The 14,203-nt window shown below is 39.5% G+C and overlaps 1 pseudogene; it reads left to right on the forward strand.

Annotated features, from left to right (window-relative positions):
• Window positions 1-9,593: 9,593 nt before the first annotated feature.
• Window positions 9,594-10,091, forward strand: LOC112616529 (annotated as a pseudogene).
• The last annotated feature ends 4,112 nt before the right edge of the window (window positions 10,092-14,203 follow it).

Genomic DNA, 14,203 nt, shown 5'->3' on the forward strand with positions numbered 1-14,203 from the left:
TAAAGTATCAAAAGTCACTAAGTGAAAAAAGCCAATTATGAATGTTTAATCAATGATTTAAAAATTTTCATTTTTTAGCCTGTACACCTGGCTTTCTTTCTCGTTCCACAAATTTGAGCAACTGTATATCTGTAGTACATAAATAACTGGGTGAGAAGCATAACTAGGCAATACAATATTATCTCCAACAATATTTTGACTGTTTTGCCAAGTAGAATGAGCACTTTCATGGTGTATAGTCATAGATCAATAATTTTTCTCTTTGCATTTAAAAGACATTCAAAGAAATTTAGATAGAGTGCATGAATAGAAGGCCTTAATATTTTCTCATTTTCCTACTTCTTGAGAACAACTTGTTAAACACTTGCACTGTATTGACCTTTAAAGATGCCCTTATGAGGGAGAAGTTTTTTGTTTTTTGTTTTCGAAAGGGTCTTGCTCTGTTGCTCAGGCTGGAGTGCAGCGGCACAATCACAGCTCACTGCAGCCTCCACCTCCTGGGCTCAAATGATCCTCCTGCCTTAGCCTCCTGAGTAGCTGGGTCTACAGACTGTGCTACCATGCCCGGCTAATTTATTTTATTTTATTTTACTTTTTGTAGAGGTGGGGTCTTGCTATGTTGTCCAGACTGGTCTCAAACTCCTAGGCTGAAGTGCTCCTCTAACCTCAGCCTCCCAGTGCTGGGATTACAGGCGTGAGCCACCTTACCCTGCCTGGAAGAAGTTAGATCCAAAGTTCCTTCAGGGAGGAATCCTTCTTCATTTTAAAGTTCTGTTTTCCCTTATTCCAGAGCCATGTATTAAAAAAATTAACATATCATTTTGCCTTTTGATTACCTGATTCTTCTGTTTGTCCCTTAGAATATTTTACCAGGCATATAACGATATATGGCAATAATTAGACTCCAACTATTTGCTATGAGAAGCAAATGTATTTATTCATTGGTGTTTAATCTTGGCATGAAAAGAAGCCAAAAGCCATAATTTAAGCAGTTAACACATGATTTATTGTTAAAGGGAGAAAGTCTAATGTTGTAAATTATTTCTCACAGCAAACTTAAAGTCCACATATGCTTAATCTTTTAAGAGTTAATCTTTTTCTTCCATTATTAAACATCAATGCACTTGAGCATTTTTTGTTTGTTTGTTTTGAGACAGGGTCTCTCTTTGTCACCCAGACTTGAATGCAGTGGCATTAGTATGGCTCACTGCAGCCTCAACCTCCTGGGCTGAATTGATCCTTCTGCCTCAGCCTCTCAAGTAGCTGCAACCACAGGTATGCACCACCACACCCGGCTAATTTAAATATATATATATATTTTGTAGAGATAGAGTCTTGCTATGTTGCCCAGGCTGCTCTTGAACTTCTGGGCTCAAGTAATCCTCCTGCCTCAGCCTCCCAAAGTGCTGGGATACCAAGCATGAGCCATCATGCCTAACCTGCCTGGGCCTTTCTGAAAAACATCCCAGTTTGGCCGGGCGCGGTGGCTCAAGCCTGTAATCCCAGCACTTTGGGAGGCCGAGATGGGCGGATCACGAGGTCAGGAGATCGAGACCATCCTGGCGAACACAGTGAAACCCCGTCTCTACTAAGAAATACAAAAAATAGCCGGGCGAGATGGCGGGCGCCTGTAGTCCCAGCTACTCGGGAGGCTGAGGCCGGAGAATGGCATGAACCAGGGAGGCGGAGCTTGCAGTGAGCTGAGATCCGGCCACTGCACTCCAGCCTGGGCTACAGAGCGAGACTCCGTCTCAAAAAAAAAAAAAAAAAAAAAAAAAAAAAAAAAACATCCCAGTTTTTCAGGAGAACAAAGAGAGTTTTCTCATTCTACCAACAATAGAACTTCTCTGAAGAGAAGTGGGTGCACTAGCAAGGTAGAATTGGTTCCAAATGATGGATGACTGCATGCTTGGCATTGACAGTGAGTCCTAGCCTTCTGACAGCTGCCTTGGCAATAACATCTATTGGCAGAGAATGTTTCACGGAAAGATACTGGACATGCGTCCCCTTTTCTGGTTCATAAAGAGTTCAGCATGAGGAACTATCAGTCAGAGAGAGAGAGAAGAAAATGGACACTTTCTTTTCCTGAGATGGAAATTTCATTGCTTAAATGATAAATATACTTACAGAACAGCCAAAGAGATGGTGCTTTAAAAGACATCAAAACTAAAGCCAATTCTCTTTTCTAAAGGAAGCATGATGTTGTAATATTTTGATGTGGCTGCTGTAATTGTGTGTGCAAGTACTTATACAAAGAGTGGGGACAGGACAATTTCTTAGGAAGCTGAAATTGTGAATTCGAGTGAGTCCAGACCCTGTCAGCCCAAGTTCAGATTTGAAATGTGGTGGTCACATGCCATTTCATTAAGCTCTTGAAATACATTGAAATTAATGATATAACATACATTTTGTTTTAAAAAAATGCTGTAAGCAGGGAAAAAAAATCAGAGGTGGTTACATGGATGACAAATGTTCTACACTGTAAATTTCTGGAAATTTGAAATCCATACAAAGTCAAACAGTCGGGTGCGGTGGCTCATACCTGTAATCCCAGCACTTTGGGAGGCCGAGGCTGAAGGATCATTTGAGGTCGGAAGTTCAAGACCGACCTGGCCAACATGGTAAAACCCCATCTCTACTAAAAACACAAAAATTAGCTGGAGGTGGTGGCAGACACCTGTAATCCTAGCTACTCGGGAGGCTGACGCAGGAGAATCATTTGAACTCAGGAGGCAGAGACTGCAGTGAACTGAGATCACACCACTGCACTCCAGCCTGGGCAACAGAACAAGACTCTATCTAAACAAAAAAACAAAACAAAAATACCCCAAACCCAACCAAAAAAAGTTAAACACCAAAACACTGAGAATATGTTGTTGTTGTTTTTTCCTATGAAACCAATGATGTATCACTTTGGGGCCTTTTACATTTCTTTTCCATCTGTTTTTCAACTTATAGTAATAATCAGATCATCTTTCATAATTCAGAGTCATAGATTTGTTATTTATGGACCTTTTTTGGTATTAATTTGCAATGTCACAAAATTTTTCAGCGTAGACTCTCAAAAACTGGCTATGAACATAGTATGATTCAAAATACATTTGCAGAATGGAGTTTCCATTTTTATGGTCCAAAACAATTTATTTGAAGGAAAGGGGACACATTTGTAATTGAGATGGGATAGATGAAGGCTTTGTCAACTTTCTAGGATAACACTTCATTATGGAGAAATTCATTGAAATTTCTAATACAGAGAAGTGTGATTTTCTACATGTGTATCTTTTGTTATTTAAATGGAAGAGATATGGGGATTATTTCACATTTATGAATTTTTAAAATTCAGGCCACAATAATGAAAGCAAGTGAACATGAGGACGATTTCATAATTAGGACTTGTAACTTTCCAGGAGCTAGACCAAAACAAATTTGAGTCAAACGTGTGGTTCAGTATCTGTCATAGTCACCTGTGTGCTGCCCTGAGTGGTAGCAGAGATGCAATAGAAATGAAAATATGAAAGAAGAAAGATAAGATGTGGCTAAGAGGATGGAGAAAATTAGAAACAAATCAAAGGACAGAGAGAAAGACAGTAGAAGGATAAGTTGAAAGGAGAAATTTTAAATCAGGCTGCCACAAAACACAACTTCTTCTTACGCTGTGAGCATGGAGAACTGTGATTTCCTAAGGAAGAAAATACCTTTATTTTCTGTGCATCATGGTCTACGCTGTGTTGACTATTTTGTGCAAACATGTTGTTCTGCCTTGAGGTAAAAGAGAACACAGACTAATAGCTTACAGGAAACAAATTCTCCCAGCAAAGTTATAACTGCTCTTAGCTTCTGCTTCTGCAGAGAGGCAGTGCTGAGTGCTGGAAAGAATCTAGGCCTGGGTTTTGGAAATTCTGGGCTCACAGTCTAACTCTATGATTTTGGGCTGCGTAAACTAAGAAGTATCTTCTGGGAGCCATTTCTTCAATAGTACAATGGAAGTGAAACACACACACACACACACACACACACACACAGAGAGAGAGAGAGAGAGAGAGACCAGAGAAAGAGAGAGAGAGAGAGAGAGAGAGAGGGAATTATTATTATTAGAGAAGTTTCTTAGCAAATATTTGAAGAATGAGTTTTGTTCAGTTAGCTGAATCAGCCTCCACTGAATGGCTAAGCTCTAATTCTAGAAGAGTCTGTCTCTCTTTCTTTATTTTTTAAAATTATTTGAGACAGGGTATTGCTCTGCTGCCCAGGCTGGAACGCAATGGCGTGATCATGGCTCACTGTAGCCTCAACCTTCTGGACTCAAGCAATCCTCCCACCTCAGCCTCTTGAGTAGCTAGGACTCTAGGCACACACCACCACACTCAGCTAATTTTAATTTTTTTTTTTTTAAGAGATGAGGGTCTCACTTTGTTGCTTAGGTGGGTCTCAAACTCCTGCGCTCAAGCAGTCTTCCCACCTTGGCCTCCCAAAGTACTGGGATTATAGATTTCTTAATGTTTATTTTTGCTTCCTCCTAGAGCTGGGAGAGGAGCCTTAACTACTAGAATTCTCATTGTGTTAGAACTGTTGCCCTTCACCTGGTCATCTCTCCTTAAAATCCACTTACTATAGCTTTAGCAGTGGTGTGTCTTTAACATGTATGGCTGGGCACAGTGGCTCATGCCTGTAATCCCAGCACTTTGAGAGGTCAAGGCAAGTGGATCCCCTGAGCTCAGGATCCACAGATTAAGACCAGTCTGGGCAACATGGTGAAACTCTGTCTCTACCCAAAATATAAAAATTAGCTGGGTGTGGTGGTGCGTACCTGTAGTCCCAGCTACTCGGGAGGCTGAAGTGGGATGATTGCTTGAACCCAGGAGGTCAAGGCTGCAGTGAGCTGAGATTGCACCACTGCACTCTAACCTGGGTGACAGAATGAGACCCCATCTCAAAACGAAACAAAACAAGTATGTCAGACCCCTGAGGTAAGGTCTCATTTTCTGGTGCAGGTTAGCCCAACAGTACTCAAAGCCTGTTCCATGAAGTAGCACCTCCAGCAGGACTGGAGAGCCCAAAAGATGCAAATTCTTGGATTTTCCCATTTGCCTACTAAATCAGAACCTCTGGGGTGGGGTTCAAGAATCCATGTGTTGTCAGGTCCTTCGGGTGATCCTTATGTGAACTAACGTTCGTGCAGCCAGGCTCTGCTGGAAAGTACATTGGACAGGCAGTCAGAATAGGGCTTTCCTTCTCACCCTGACTGACAATTAACTTTGTGAAGGTCATTTCATCTCTTTACATCTTAGATTCCTCCATATACTCCCTGCTTTTTGATGGTGTGTCGAAGAGTGCAGAGACTGCATCATGGACAGCAGGACAACAGAAAACGCGGTGTGCTTGGTTTCACAGTGTGATGACTTAGGGAAGCTCGAACCATTATTTGGCTTTCTCTGTGTGGATTTGGGCAACACAGCTGGGCTACAAACATTTTCTTTGAAGAATAGTTTAAGGAGATGGCACTAGACCCAACTTCCTTCTCTGTTGGTTTTTGTATCTGCTGTGGTATGTTTTTTGGTTTTGGTGGGCGGCAGTGAGCATTAACTTGGACATAATGTGAAGAAAACTTCCAAATAATAAGTGCTCTTTCCGAGTGGAATAGTCTGTCTGCTGTCATGGGAGCTTTCAGGCTACATGGCCCATCCTCCAGGGTGAGGAGAGAGATTCTGGAACTAGGTGAGGCGCTAGAATTCATGGCTGTTAATACGTCTTCTGACCGTGAAATTTTTGTTCAAAAGCTGGTGACCTCATGACTACATATAAATGCTTTGTGAATGAAAATAGTGTTACTGGAAGAAAAAAATTGGTTAAAGATGGTGAGAGGCCCCGTGTGGTGGCTCACACCTGTAATCCCAACACTTTGGGAGGCTGTTGCGGGGGTCGCTTGAACCCAGGAGTTTGAGATCAGCCTGGGCAACATAGTGAGCCCCTGTCTCTACAACAAATATAAAAAATTAGCTGGGTGTGGTATGATGCAAGCCTGAAGTCCCAGCTGCTTGGGAGGCTGAGGTGGGAGGATTGCTTGAGCCCAGGAGGTTGAGGCTGCAGTGAGCCATGATCCTGCCACTGCACTCCAGCCTTGGTGGCAGAGCGAGACTCTGTCTCAAAAAAAAAAAAAGATGGTGGGAAAAACAAGCAGTTGAGTATTTCAAACAATGCTAATAAAACTGTTTAAAAGTTTATAAGAAAAAGTAAGCTACTTTGAACATTCTGCAGGAATACAGCAAATATATTCTTATACTGCTCATTAAAATACATTTGAGGCATCTGATGTCAACTTATTTTTCTCTTGACCTACCCTCAGGATGTGGAATAAACTTGAGTGAACTCGGCTTATGATGGGATTAAGTTCTTCCCAAAGTACAGTGTAATACATTTCACTATAATTCCAAATTATTATTATAACAGTCACACCCTGACAAAACAAAAGAATTGGAGTTAATAAACATCCTAACTCTTGTTGTTAAGATTTTATCAGGTATTAATTTTTAAATTAAGTGTTAAATATTTATTAAGTATGAAGTAATGTTACATGTTAAATATTAAGTATTCAATATTTAAAATATTAATTGTAATATTAACTTAAACAGCAGAATGAAGTTACACATTAGTTATGAATTTAAAATATTTCTTTGTGGATTTAATGTGTGCAAATGCAGATTCTTTTTTTTCTTTTTTTTTTTTTTTTGAGACAGAGTCTTGCTCTGTCACTCAGGCTGGAGTGCAGTGGTGGGATCTCAGCTCACTGCAACCTCTGCCTCCTGGGTTCAAGTGATTCTCCTGCCTCAGCCTCCTGGGTAACTGGGATTACACGCATGCACCGCCACGTCCAGCTAATTTTTGTATTTTTAGTAGAGATGGGGTTTCTCCATGTTGGCCAGGCTGGTCTTGAAGTCCTAACCTCAGGTGATTCACCCGCCTTGGCCACCTAAAGTGCTGGTATTACAGGCGTGAGCCACCATGCCTGGCCAGATTTTTTACATGGATATATTGTGTCATGGTGAAGTCTGGGCTTTTAGTGTAGACGTCAGCAGAATAGTGTACATTGTATGCAGTAAGTAATTTCTGGAACTAAGTGAGGAGCTAGGATTAATGTACCTGAATACTGTACAAGATACACTCCCACCCCCACCTTTTCTAGTTTCCAATGTCCATTACTCCACTGTTTATGCCCATGTGTACACATTATTTAGCTCCCAGTTCTACGTGAGAACATGCAGTATTTGACTTTCTGATTTTGAATAATTTCACTTAATAGGCTCCAATTCCATCTATGTTGCTGCAAAAGATATGATTTCATTCTTTTTTATGACTGAGTAGTATTTCATTGTGTGTGTGTAAATATATACAAAACATTTTCTTTATCCAGTCCAATGGACACCTAAGTTGATTCCATATCTTTGCTATTGTGAATAATGCTTCAGTAAATATGGCAGTGCAGGTATCTTTGATGTAATGATTTCTTTTCCTTTGAGTGGATTGGATACTCAGTAGTGGGATTGCTGGATGGAATGGTAGTTCTATTTTAGAAATCTCTGTTCTGTTTTCCATAGAGGTTGAACTAATTTACATTCTCACCAGCAGAGTATAAGCCTTCCCTTTTCTCTGCATCCTCGCCAGCTTCTACTATTTTTTGACTTTTTAATCATAGCTGCTCTAACTGGTGTAAAATGGTGTCTCATTGTGGGTTTTTTTTTTTTTTTTTTTTTGAGATGGAGTCTCGCTGTGTCTCCCAGGCTGGAGTGCAGTGGCGTGATCTCGGCTCACTGCAAGCTCCGCCTCCCGGGTTCACGCCATTCTCCCGCCTCAGCCTCCCAAGTAGCTGGGACTACAGGCGCCCGCCACCGCGCCCGGCTAGTTTTTTGTATTTTTAGTAGAGACGGGGTTTCACCATGTTCGCCAGGATAGTCTCGATCTCCTGACCTCGTGATCCACCAGCCTCAGCCTCCCAAAGTGCTGGGATTACAGGCTTGAGCCACCGCGCCCGGCCTCATTGTGGTTTTAATTTGCATCTATAATGATTAGTGTTAATCATCGATTTAAGCATACTCTGTTTTAGTTAGTTTTATATGTTTACATGTTAAATAAAAGCTGACATTCTGAACAGATCTTAAAGCAATGAGTTATCAGAAAGAATTATTTTAGTTTTGTTGAAGTCATGTCTATATTTGACTTCCAAACATACATAAACCTCAAATGTCCTATGGGAGATCGATTTGAAAGCTGTTGATAACAGAGGTGGTTATATTCTTTGTTTCCTAAGTCACTGTAATTTTATAATGCTGATAAAATCTGCCCAACAGAGAAAAATAAAGTTTTGTGAATGCACCTCTGCATGTCCAACACAGAAATCAGTTTCCCTGTCCAGGACAAAATAGGAATCACAGAAACAGAGAAATTAAAGTGTTTGGAAATCAAATTAGCATTACATATTCCTTGGTAAAATTGTGTCTACAAATATACACCAACATGGAATCACTAGTTATTTCTTTGTGACACACTGCCCCGAAACTTAGTGGCTAAAAAAAACAACTACTCGTTGTTAGCACAAGAGTGTCTGGTTTTGTAATTTGTACTGGGCTCAGCTGGGTGGCTCTTCTTGTCTTGCCTGGACTCCCTCATGATCTGTGGTCAGTTCACAGGTTGGCTGGGGGCTGGAGGGTCTAGGACAGACTCAGGCAAGGCGACAACTCATTTCAGCTTCTAGTGGTTTGAACAAATTCCAGTAGTTTGGTTCAGATTTGTACACATAGGACCTGGGCAGAGGTCCAAGAGCTGAAACATGCAAGATCTTGTGAAGCCTAGGTTTAAAACTGGCATGCTATCCCTTCTGCTGCATGTTGTTGACTAAAGAAAGACAATGCAGATTCACGGGGAGGGCTAATGCACTTCACTTGTTAATGGGAGGAGTAAAAAAGTCATCTTACATAGGGAGGGGCTATGGCAGGTGGCCAGTTTGCAATGAACCACAAATAGTAAAATATACTATTGTTGAGTTCTCTAAAAGTATATTATATTTCATCTCAAAAAAAAAAGCAATCTAAGAGAAGTGTTGAAATCTCTCTAGAAAAGACCATATAGCTAGATTTTTAGGTTTTCATATTGATTATGATGATACTAAAAAAACTATTGGATTAACTTGGAAATTAACAAAGCACAGTACAGCTTTTTTAATGTTGCACTTCCATTATTCATTATATAAAGTATTTAAATCCAGGAACAGATAGTAGGGATTGTCAAATAGAAGCACTTTGAGAGCCATATGGATGTGTCACTAAAGTATCACTTAACTCTAGCCCTTTAATAATGCACACTCATGTTTTTAAGGGAAAAGAGTGAAATAAAATAGAGCATGTAGCTTTCATATAAGGAGAGGGGGAATATAGAAATAGATTTTAACTCAATCAATTCAAGAGTAGGTAGCAAAGAAGAAAATGAAGAGCATTTGGTAAATGGAAGACACAAAAGAAGCAGGAGAAAATAAGATCCAATATATCAGATATAAGAATAAATGGAGTTCTCTTTGCCATCTTTTCTCCTCCCTTGGAGATGCTGCCATGAATGTGGAGGTTTGCAGTTTCAGAGGGTACAAGATCTACCCTAGACACGGGAGGCGCTATGCCAGGACCAACGATGGGAAGGTTTTCCAGTGTCTTAAAGCAAAATGTGAGTTGGCGTTCCTTTCCAAGAGGAGTCCTTGGCAGGTAAACTGGACTCTCCTCTACAGAAGGAAAAAGACAATTGGAAGAAATTCAACAGAAAAGAACTGGCCAAACAAATTTCAGAGGGCCCTTACTGTTACAATCTCTCACTGACATAATGGCCAAGAAGAATGAGAAAATTGACGTTAGAAAGGCTCAATGAGAACAAGCTATCAGGGCTCATAAAGAAGCAAAAAAGACTAAGCAAGCAGCTAAAAAGACTGCAATGGCTGCTGCTAAGACACCTATTAGGTTGGTGCAAAAGTAATTGCGTTTTTGCCAAAGGCAGCACCTGGGCAGACGATTGCAAAGCCTGTGGAAGTTTCAGCTCCCCAAGTTGGTGGAAAACGCTAAGCCAGCAGATCAGATTTGAAAGTAAAGATTGGACTATAACTCTAGGTTGTGCTGGAGATTTTATTCTCATAATAGGCATGTTGGGCCTCACATGATCATAGGCGAACTAATAAAGTTAAGAATATAAGAGGTAGGTATTTTATTAAAAAGTCTATTTGCTTAGCTGGGGTGTGTCGAGCACATTTTGAAAACTTCTTTGTCTTAACTTTTTGTTTACAAGGCTGTAAGTACTAGGCTGTTACATGAATTTGCCTGGCTCGGTGACAAATGCCTGCAGTCCCAACATTTGGGAGACCTAGGCAGGCAGATCGCCTGACCTCAGGAGTTCAAGACCAGCCTGGGCAACATGGCGAAACCCTGTCTCTACAAAAAGTACAAGCCCTGTTTCTACAAAAAATACAAAAAATATGAAAATGAACTGCAGGTGCATGGTGGCATGTACCTGTAGTTTCAGCTATTTAGAAGGCAGAGGTGGGAGGATCACATGAGCCCAGGAGGTAGAGGCTACAGTGAGTCAAGATTGCACCACTGCACTACAGCCTGGGTGACAGTGAGACCCTGTCTCAAAAATGAAAAAAAAAAAAAAAAAAAAAGATGTACTTTTTAGACTATTTTCTAGTTAAATTACCTTTTCCCATGATAGACAAATTTAGTTTATATTGAGTTTGCCTTGTAGTTATTGGTATCTTGCCTATCATTTGCTAATAGGTGAGTCAAAGGTGCTTAAAACTATCAGCTGTATTAATCTGCTCTTGCTTACCAAAAATATGCCTAAATGAAAAGCACGCCTACTTGAGTAAAGAGTAGCCTTAGCTAGACTCCTAGAGTAGTTTGTTGAGCTGGGGGTTTGCCAGAGCCATGCTACATTGCAAAAATATCTGAATAAACTGCTGATATTCAAGAGAGATGTATATTGAAGATGTGATAAAATAGTAGTAATCAAAACTTACCTGTAAAGAATAGGCTTGTCCTTCTACAGAAAGTAGATCGTTTTTAACCTGCCAGCCTGTGCCAAGTTGCAAGGATACAGCAGTGGACAAATCACAGTGCTCTTTTAGGAAACATCAGAACACTAGGTGAGGGTATAGTCAATGTCAACATTTTCCGCCATCCCCATTCTTTCCAAGGTGATAAAATTAATTTTTCATTCTAGTGCATGTTACATTCAGACAGTTAAGTGTTGCAGATAAAATGAGTAAGTCCCTTTGGGAACCTGAAAATGGAAACCATATGTAAAATCAATATAAGACATATGTAAAGCTGGGTGCAGTGGCTCATGCCTGTTATCCCAGTACTTTGGGAGGCTGAGGCAGGCGGATCAGTTGAGGTCAGAAGTTTAAGCCCAGCCTGGCCAACATGGTGAAACCTCTTCTCTACTAAAAATACAAAAATTAGCTAAATGTGGTGGCACGTGCCTTAATCCCAGCTACTCGGGAGGCTGAGGCAGAAGAATCACTTGAACCCGGGAGGTCGAGGTTGCAGTGAGCTGAGATCATGCCACTGCACTCCAGCCTGGGCAACAAAGGGAGACTCCATGCCCCCACTCCCCCTGCCAAAAAAAGAAAAAAAAATGTAAGGTAATACAGACTTTTGCTCATAAAAGCAAAATGTTAAGATTTTGCTTGGGGATAAAGCTCCCTTTTTTGGTATAGACAATATTAGGTTATATTTAGGAAATTACTGGGAAAATAAAATCATACCCAACTTGATAACTTTTGGATACTAAAATGTCCCCTTAAAAATAAATAGATATATAAACAAATAAATGTGAATGGATTAAACTCACCTCTTAAGAGACATATTTTTTTCCAAGAGTGAACAAAAAAATAAAAATTTAAAGAGACACAAGTGAAGCATAAAAAACATAAAAGTTTGAAAATAAATATTAAAAACAGAGAAAATGACGCAAATAAAGCTGGCATAGTAATGTATGAGAAAAACCACTTCCAGGCAGAAATCATTACTGGGGATTACAGGACTCATTGCTCAAACAAAGGAACAATTTACTGGGAAAATATAATAATCTTTAACCTATATGAATCTAACAAAATTGCCCTAAAAGTACAAAGCAAATTGTCATAATTATAGAGAGAAATTAAAAATCACGACTGTGTAAAAAATTTAATGCTCTCTTGAAATCTGTCAAACAGATTTTTAAAAAAAGAATAACACTGATATCAATACATAGATAATCAGGTTCTTTCCAAGCACAGAGACAAATGGTATAGGATTTGAACAATTAAAGCTACCCAGCATTGAGAGTATATCTTTCCAAGTATATATGGCACATTTGCTTAAAGTCACTACCACACTATGTTAAATAGGGTTTTTCTTTTATGAATATTAAATGTGATTGAGATAGCATTCTTTAATTAAAATGCAAAAACAGAAATAATTTATAAGAAGTAGCCTTTTCCACCCACACATTTGGAAAGTAAAATCAAAATTCTAAATAATTCACTCATTAAATACTTAAAACTACAAACAAAATGACAAACTATTTAGCATAGCATCACGTCAAAGTAGCTTGTACCCAAATAGATAATTTGATAGTGAGAGGGAATGTATAACTTTAAATGCATATTCTAGAAAATAAGAACTACTGAAAGTTAATGAATTAAATATTCAACTCAAGAATTTTTAAAGCAGTGAACAAGAAAATCCACAAAAGATATCACAACAAAGCAAATTAATAAAAACAGAAATGAACAAAATACAACACAACAAACAGAAAATTAATAACACAGGAACAGAAAACCAAATACCACATGGGCTCACCTGTAAGTGGGAGCTAAACATTGGGTACTCAGGGACCCAAAGATGGGGACTATAGACACTGAGGGCTACTAGGGGGGAAGAGGCTAGGGGGTGTTGAAAAACTACCTATTGGGTACAATGCTCACTTCCTGGGTGATGGGATCATTTGTACTCCAAACCTTAGTGACATGCCATTTACCCATGTAACAAATCTGCATCTGTATCCCCGAACCTAAAATAAAAGTTTAAAAAAAGATATACAGACAAAAGTAACAGGAAATTAAAACTTGAAAAAATAGAGTGGATAATTAAACCAAAAGCCAGTTTTAAAAAATTACTAATGAAATAGAAAAGTCTGGCAAGATTAAGCAAGAATATAAGAACGCTGAGACCAGTAACCAATATTAAATACAAACAGGGAGTTAAAACTAACAGATGAAGACAAACTGAACATCTTAGAATAGCAGGGAGAAAAAGGCAAATTTCAGTAGATTAAAAAAAATTGAAAGAGTATGTACTGTTTTTTTTTTTTTTTTTTTGAGACGGAGTCTGGCTCTGTCGCCCAGGCTGGAGTGCAGTGGCGTGATCTCGGCTCACTGCAAGCTCCGCCTCCCGGGTTTACGCCATTCTCCTGCCTCAGCCTCCCGAGTAGCTGGGACTACAGGCGCCCGCCACCACGCCCGGCTAGTTTTTTGTATTTTTAGTAGAGACGGGGTTTCACCATGTTAGCCAGGATGGTCTCGATCTCCTGACCTCGTGATCCACCCGCCTCGGCCTCCCAAAGTGCTGGGATTACAGGCTTGAGCCACCGCGCCCGGCGAGTATGTACTGTTTTAAGGATGACATTCAAACAAATTTCTTATTACATTGACTCAACTCTGTGCAATTGAAATATTTCATTACTCAAAGTAGAAAGGAATTATATTTAAGCATGTTAATTGGTGAACAGACTGCCAGAAATTTGAATGATCAACCTACACATCATTTCTAGCTTGAAGCATAATAAATGACTCAAAACAGATCCTGCTAATACATTTAGAGGATATGTTGTTTTTCAGTGTAAGTAGTAAAATAGTTTCATGGGAAATTTATGAGACCAGAAAATTATGTTCTACTTTGGAAAGATTACAAGGCTAAACTCTGTTGTGAGAATGACTGAGACATCCCTTCGTTCAATCTCTTAAAATTTTAACTGAGAAGTACATCGTAGTACATCTTTTCTCCAGATTGGCAACATTTTGTGTGCTTTAATGTGGGTAATAAAATGCCATTATTTAATAATGATGCCACAATCTTATGTTTTTTATATGGCTTAGCATTGTACAGAATGTGTTGACATGTTGAATCTGTTTACC

The sequence above is a fragment of the Theropithecus gelada genome, chromosome X, assembly GCF_003255815.1.
Source record: "Theropithecus gelada isolate Dixy chromosome X, Tgel_1.0, whole genome shotgun sequence".
Taxonomy (NCBI): domain Eukaryota; kingdom Metazoa; phylum Chordata; class Mammalia; order Primates; family Cercopithecidae; genus Theropithecus; species Theropithecus gelada.